This window comes from Vicugna pacos, chromosome 25 (genome assembly GCF_048564905.1).
Source record: "Vicugna pacos chromosome 25, VicPac4, whole genome shotgun sequence".
NCBI classification, from domain to species: Eukaryota; Metazoa; Chordata; class Mammalia; order Artiodactyla; family Camelidae; genus Vicugna; species Vicugna pacos.
Window position 1 is genome coordinate 25,454,870 of NC_133011.1, and position 6,245 is coordinate 25,461,114.

A 6,245-nucleotide genomic window follows, 5' to 3' on the forward strand; every position below is an offset into this window, starting at 1 on the left:
TTCATCTCACTGAATCAGACTCCTGCTTCGTGATTTTTAGTTGTATGTGGTTTTTCAATGCTAAGTTACAATTTAAAATATATTATCTAGCTTAAGTACTCTAACATAAAAATGTGAATTAAACTTAGGAGTAGGGTGGAAATTGTGGGATGTCATGTGTCTAGATGTGGGACCCCACGGGGACACTTAACAGCTCTAAATTTCCATGAGTATTATTTGAAATGCAGGATTGCTGATTATTTCTTGGTAGCATTTAATTGTTTCTGTTCAACTGCTAATAGTTCAAGCAATGAGAATGTTTAGTAAAATTGGGTTTCTTTATTTAATAAAAACACATTTGTTGTTTGTCCCCTTCTCCTTGTAATTCATGATTCATAAAACAAAAGTAAAATGTCCCCTGATTAGAGGTGAATATAAAAGCTAATTACACATCCATGCATTTCTGTTTCTCTCCGGCCACCACGGCCCCCCGAAGAAGAGGGAACAGGCAAGTACATTTTAAAGTCAGAGTTGAAAGTTCCTTGGAGGCAGAATATTGTATCTACCAAGTTTTCTGAGAAGGGATCCAGAGTAAGAGAGACCTTAAATTCAAACCACACCTTTGAAGTAAGACTGCATGATGTGGGAACCATTTGTGTAATCCTGGAATCATATTTCACCTCTCTAGACCCTGATTCCCTAGTTGATAAATGGAGAAAATGCCTGCTTTACAAAATTGTTATGATGATAGACTGTGTTACATTATATTAAGAGATTAATGCAGCACCTCAGCTCTGCTTTAGGAGGTGGACCTTCCTAACGTAAGCCAGTAGTTCCTGATGCAGCTACGTGGGTATTCACAGGTCACCAGTACCCTTCTCCTGCTTTTCTGTTCTTTATATTTTCCTTGATACACATTAACTAAAATTTCATCCTGTGTTCACTTATTTGACCCACTGTCCCCTCACTGACTCTCATAGATTGAATTATTCTGTGTGCTCATGGATACGCTCCAAACCTTCACACTTAACTGAAATTCCTTTCTGAGTCCCAGGCCTTAATTATGGCCACCAGCCATCTAGTACCGATTCATAAGCAACAGATTAAGAGATGTGAGATCCAGTTTCATGAACAAGCTATGGCACCAACCAACTGAATAACATTCAATGCATAATTTAAAATTTAACTTCCTATTTTAAACGTGAGCTGTTTCAATCAGAAGATGACAGATGTTTCAGGTTTTGACATTCTAAGACCTGCCTTATCCTGGATCTATTATGTTTTCAACTATACGAGACAGCATAGGAAAGGACTCCAGAGGTGGGAGATTTACTGGCGACAGTATGAGTTGTTGGGAACCTCCTTCCTGCCACAACACAAAGCAAGCGTTTCTGTCTGAGAGGCAAAGTTTCACGAACAAGGATTTAGTACCTTCATAATTCTCTGCATAAGTGGTTCTCACACTTTTTGGGGTAAAGGACCTCTGTACACTCTTAAAAATTATTGAGGACTTAAAAAAAAAACTTGTTTATATGAGTTATAGGCATCAATGCTAATCAGTAATTACCACATTAGAAATAAAAGCTAACTGGGAGAGTTTTAAAAATATTTATTAATTCATTTAAAATAATAATGCACATAATGACCTGTCAACTTAGTAACATATTTTTGTGAAATATGGTATTGTTTTCCATTTTTTCAAATCTCGACTATCTGGCTTAATAGAAGAAAGCTTCTCATGTCTGCTTCATCATTCAATTGTTGTTCTGATATAAAAAACTTGGCTTCAAACAGATATATATAATTGGGAAATAGAGAAGTATTTTAATATTCTTTTTAGATATTCTTTGATGCTATGTCAAAACTTGACAAATAGTAATTTTTTAAAGGTAAAGGATCTAAAACAATAGGAATGAACTTTGTGTACTCTGTCACATTAAAATCTGTTAGTTTGTCTTTAAATGCGTCTTTTACAACCGTTCATGAATTTGTGACATCATGTATTGATCATTTTCCAACTGTTGGTACATTTCATTATTCCATATTTTAAAAATCACAATTATTAAATCACCACCAATCCTCATCCAAAAAGTCTTCAAATACTGGGAAGCTGTCATGGGCATGGTGGCAAATAAAGTTTACTGAGATTCTAATTTTCTCCTGAAAGCTCAGCTATTTTCACTAGCAACAAATAACGTCAGTGGTTTTGATCTCAGTGACAAGTTCACTTATTTTTCAAAAAAAAAAGTCCTCCAAATACCCAAGTCTGAATAATAGTAGTTTGTCAGTTGTTCTTTCGAGTAAAAATGGTATGCCATGATCCGAGTGGCCAGGTCCAACCCCAACTCAGTCTCACGAAATCTTGTTCTCCAGACAAACACGGCAGCTTGGTGTACAGTAAGCTGTGTACTTCCCATTGTTTAACATAGAATGTTAAAAGGACATACATTCAAGGGCTGACATTTGATGGAATTAGTAATTTTTACTGCTTTACCAAGGACTTTCTTGAATGAAATTTGCTTTTTATTTCCTGTAAGTGTATAGTTTGATGCTACTGCCTTGCTTCATGCTAAGGTATTAGCAGCTTTATTCCCCACTATTTTTGCACCCTAAGTGTAAACGTCAACACAGTGAAAAATGCAGATAATTTCTTCATCTTATTATAAAAATAGTGCTGATCTTGCTGATTCCCTGAAAGGGTCTTGGGGTACCCAAGGGTCTACAGACTACACTTTGGAAAATACCGGTTTGTATTAAGCATAACAAATGTAACAGTTTACAAAGCAGTGTTTTACTTTAGGAACACAGACAAACTCTTTCACATTGAGAAGAGATCCAGCAGTGGGAAGACGAATGTTAATAGTAGTCCTGTCATATGAAGTATGACTATAGGAAATAGAAATGCTTAGAATGACAGAAAAGGTTCAGAGAGCCTGGCCAACATTGGAAAGCTTTTCTAGGGCTGGCATATGTATGTGAGCTTTAACATAGTACATCAGTGGTGATTAAAAGACAGTGTATCTCAGCGTCACAAATGTAGAATTTTGTAAGAGTCCGAGTTGTGCAAGGATGGAAAGGGATTTCTCTGGAATTTAGTTTTCTAGTTTTCCCAGTTTGGATGATGAGTAGAGGTTTCCAGTAGCACTTAGAAACTGGACTACTTACTTTTAGTGATAATTCCAAGGCTGAGCCCTTGGGGCCTTAGGATTAATGCAAACCAACTTCTGAAGAAAGGGATGACTGTTTTTCACCTGTGGGTAGAGGTAGATATCAAAGCATCTATCAGACACCCAGGAAGTTAGACTGAACAGATTGGAAGAGATCACAATACTTATCGATTCGCTGATAGAAGAGGATGATTTTATTTCTCATCATAGTTTTCGAAGTTCTCACTGTATCAGATAGAATAATTTGTCAATTGTTGATAATTTCAAATTAGATTCTGAATATTACAGCTGTGCTTTAAAGATTACCCAAATGAAAGAAAAGGGACAAAAAACCCCTTTCCTCATCAGATACTCTATGATCATCTTTCAAGAGCCTGTTCCATGGGTGAGGGTGATGAAACGAGCTTTAAACTATTATATGACTTAGTCTAAACCCTAGAAGATGAATACTCAGAAGTACTTGCGATGAATGATTATGACTTAATTGACATCAAAATCCCCAAATACAACCATCTGAATGAATTATTTTTTTTAAAAAGGGAAAAAAAACCCTTGTATTTTAATTTTTTTTTTCTTAGTTTTTTTTTTTTTCGGGGGGGGAGGTAATTAGGTTTATTTACTTATTTATTTTAATTTTTTCTTTCTTTCTTTTTTAAATGAAGGTACTGGGGATTGAACCCAGGACCTCATGGACGCTAAGCCTACACTCTACCCCTTGAGCTCTACCCTCCCCCAAACCCTTATATTTTACAACTTTACCTTAAATCACTGAATACATGAGGACTTTGATTTCATGTCGTGGGACTATTTAAATTTTAAGAATTATCTCCAGACTCAGATGTGTTTCAGATTAGAGAGGCGCAAAGCGATTTCACATAGCCTAAATGACACATTTATCATTTGCATTGTTCTGATCCATATTACAGAAAAGGACAAAACTACTTCTTGATTTAAATGCCAACAATTGGTGTCAGCAAGCATTTGTGTTTTACATAACAAATCCATAAAAGCAGAAAGTGTTACTTGAAAGGAAATCTGAAATCTAATAGTCCTTTGATATTAAAATAGCCTTAATTGCAATGACTAAGGAGATGATTTTGAAATACAAGGGTCCACAAGCAATTGTTTATAGTTGTAATTGTGGAAATAGAGTCACATTATTTAAATCATCTTCCTTAGAGATCAGGTGGCACATCACACTTTTCCTGAAAAGCATAACAAGGTTTCCAGCTTTAAAAAATCTTAATATGCTTAATATGCTTAATTTCTGAAAATGAATGTATTTCTCATTAGAGGGGGTAATTAAAAGTTCTCCTTTTTATGATAATTAAGAAAAACAGACCCTGTTCCTAGAAAAGTGAATATATGCGCGAAAATGTCCATGTAATTTCAGGGGATTCATAGATTGCTTTCCCTCAAATCTATTCATGGACAAATTAAAAATTTCTTTGTCCAGGAGAAGTATTATTCAGCCTTTGAAAATACTATGAAATCTTAAAATCTTTTAATTCTTTAGAAATCGCATCATATATTTAAAAGTTTTTTTAAAAAAGACAAAGAGGGAAAATACTAAGCAAACTTTTTTATTGTCTCTAATGATTTACATTAATTTTTTTTCATGCATCAGTTTGGGGGAGGTGAAATCTCAAATTAAGGAATCCAGACATTTGGGAGAAGGCCATCCTAGGGGAACAGGAAACTGGGAATATAAGATTTTTAAAGAATCCATTCATTTCCCTTTCCTCAGGCACTGAAACCTGATTTTATATTTTAAGGAGAACAAGAAAATTCAAATTCTACTTTAAGCTTTTGGGGTAAGAAGCCTGTGTTCAAATACAGGCAGCTGAAATCCTTGGCAGGAAAATCCTGAATCAGTTCAGTAAAGTGGGACTTCCTACCTTTGTCCAAGCGAGGTGTTAGTCCAAAACCCAATTAGCAGAATTACCATTCCAAAGGCACCTGAGGACTGGCACTGCCGCTCTCAGTCCTAAAAATGCCATTAAGAAGTGTGACTGCGTGCTTCGGCTTAGTCACATCCTGCCTGCTACAGATTTCAGGATGACTTGAAGATGAAAGCAAGCTATTGTCATGCTAGTCAAAGGAATTACCTCCTCCTGGATTATGGAACTGTTCTCTCCCATACCATTGCTTTCTAGTATTTTAAAGTTTCAAGGTTCAACCCAGATCTGTGTGGGTCTGAGAACTTAGTATGCAATGGTGCCATCTACATATTATGCTTAAGCCAAGAACCAGGATATACTTTGATTTCCTTCCCAGTTCGCCTCTTGCAGATAGCACCTGTTGTTTGTTCAAACCAATTGTGTCAGGCACCTAATTAAGCAATTTGGGAAGTTGTCTTGTTGTTTATTTTGCAATGCCAGGTGGCTCCAAGAATCAGAGGTGAAAAGAAACTTAAAGACTTCTCAAAGTGTGCACTGAAGGCAGCCTCGGTTGCAATCTCCTGGCTGCTCTTAAAAAATACAGATCCGTGTCCAAACCCCAGACCCAGTTCACCAGAATTTACAGAGTGGTGAGTCCTGAGAATACACCTACTTTGAAAGCTTCCTCAGGTAATTTTATGCACTCTGAAACTTGGGAACTTCCACTTTAAGGATGTGGTAGATGAAGAAATCTGTTTCTTGGGCTTTTTACACATAGCTCTTAAATTTAGATTTTTTGATCTTTACTTGAGAAACAAAAGAAAAAAGAAAAACTCTCCTTTTGCAAAATGCAACTGAATTGTGAATTCCAAAGAATTTCTGTCTGATGACAGGATGTTTGTCTTGAACATGATAAGGCCTATATTATCAATAGGTTATCGGCGGACATACTAACCCGGTGATTTCTACCACAAGTAAGGCAATGTTGAGTGTAAAAATGAGGATGCTAGACCCTTTCTACCTGCTTGGGGCACCCACACAGTTACTTCTTGTGTGATTTTGGGCAAATTGTTTAATCTAAGTCTCAGCTTCTCTCTGAATAAACAAAGGTAGTAGTAAAACTTTACCTTAGAAGTTTGTGTTGGAAGTAAATAAAATTGTCCATCTAAAGCTCTGATCAGTATGCAGTAAATGTGGACCATAACTACTGGTGGTGTTG